This window comes from Magnolia sinica, chromosome 12 (genome assembly GCF_029962835.1).
Source record: "Magnolia sinica isolate HGM2019 chromosome 12, MsV1, whole genome shotgun sequence".
Lineage (NCBI taxonomy): Eukaryota > Viridiplantae > Streptophyta > Magnoliopsida > Magnoliales > Magnoliaceae > Magnolia > Magnolia sinica.
The window spans coordinates 22,750,391-22,752,580 of NC_080584.1; positions in this window are offsets into that span (position 1 = coordinate 22,750,391).

A 2,190-nucleotide genomic window follows, 5' to 3' on the forward strand; every position below is an offset into this window, starting at 1 on the left:
GTACTTGAGAGCTTTGCTTGATGTGAGCTTAGCTTGTTCATGTATGTTGATCCTTGAGAGAGCTTCACTTAAGCAGGTTATATATAACATAACAGTGATTTTGGCACCACAAATTTGACAACAAACAGGGATATAAACTATAACACTTACAATCTCCCCCTTTGTCAAATTAGTGACAAAACACATAACCATAATAAACAAAAGGATAACAACTGGTTAGTACCTGCAAATCAAAATTCAATTTTCAACATTCAATTTTCAACATTCAACCAGTTTCATTCAACAAGATCATATACTCAAGATCAAACATATATTCTCCTTGACACCCCACTCCCCCTGAGTAACATAACCAATGCTACTCCTCTCACAATCACATTAACAACAAACCATTCTCCCCCTTTTTGTCACAATATGACAAAGGAGAACTAAATAAAGGAATGAGAGTAAACATGAATAGGAAATAGAGTATAGCAAAAGAGTCATAGAGATACTCAAGATAGCATCACAGATATCCAGCATAAATATTACATTAAGAACAAACATCCAGCATAGAATCCAACTCAAACTCAAGCAAACAAGAGCAAAGAAATAAAGTTATTACAACCCAAAAGTCTCATAGAAACTAGTCAGAATTAGAACTTGAAGATGGAGCAGGAATAGAAGGATCAAGTTGGTGCATGCCTTTGTTTAAGCGCCTAAGATATTTGCGCATATACTTGAATTGTAAATCATGAGCAACAGACATGTTCTCCAACTTAACATTAATATTCTCAACTCTACCTTCTAATGCACTCAAACGTGCATCAACATCAGATGGTACAAAATCTGGATCATTAGCAGTCGAATCCAGTTCCTCAAAAATATCATCCATATTAATATCAACACCACCTTGATCAGACCACCACCACCACCCCCACCTTGTTCGGGAGCAGATCCAACTTCATCTTATTAATATTTGTATTGTTGAAGATCGATGATGGATATGTGCTTCATCAATCTGCATATCGACTAACATATGAGTAGCCAATACGGTCATAAAGTATGCAAATGGAATGTCACTATGACCAGGATGGAGTCGAAATCAAGAATGAAATGACAAATTAAGGAAGGTAAACAAATCGAGTACCATTTGAGATAGCATGGATAACACAAACCATAAATGAAGTTAAATCGATTTATTACCCGATCGAGGATACAGATTAGACACAAAGATTCTCGTGAAGAATTCTGTATTTGGGTAACAAATACCTTGCGGGGAGCGCATTCCCTTTGAGTCCATTGAACATCCATATTACACAAGTCTCTAGTGAGCATGCGTTTTCAGCCATTGAGGGTTTATCGCTTAAGTTATGAATTGGAATACCCTCATCATTCACAGGAATTTCCATAAGGGCTGAAATTAAATGACGATCAACGTCAAATGGCCCTTCTCTAGTAGAAATTTGAAAAGTTAAATTATCCTGTGAAAATGCACTAATACATGAAAACATGGATTGGGCAATGGACCGGTATGCAGGCCCACCCCAATGCAATAAGTTAGTCCAACCTACAGCTTCAAGCATAGGAAGGATGTCAAATGGAGCAATATGATTGACATCAACAGGATGTTCAACGATAACCTTACGAGATCTAATGTCCCTAACAAATGATGGATCATCATTGGGAACAAGAAGATGACGTTTAGATATAGGGGTAGATCTGGAGGAAGAAGAAGGACCACGTGAAGTAGTTTTCTTACCTCTAGAAGCCATTTGCAACAAGGATTTAAAGGAAAAAAGAAGTTGCAAAGGATTGAGAAGAGGGTTTGCTCAAAGCAGATTTTTCAAAATCTCAACCCCAAATCTCAATGATTCTCAAGATAGAAAGCTTCAAGAGTGAAAAGGAAGTAATCTTGACACAAATATGCAAAAAAAATGGATTTGGAACACTAACCTTGAAGAACTTGAAGGATGGGTTCGACGAGTCGAAGGAGAAGAAAGAAGAAATGAGGAAGAAAGTGAAAAATCCCCAATATGAAGTGAAATCCGTGCTCCACGACTGGTCGTGGGTATCTATGACCGGTCGTAGTACGACTGGTCGTGTATACTCACGACTGGTCGTACAAACCCAAAAATTTAATATCTTGCAATTTACACAAAAATTGAAATTTAATCTAGCAAATATATACAATAATATACAAGAAGGCATAAA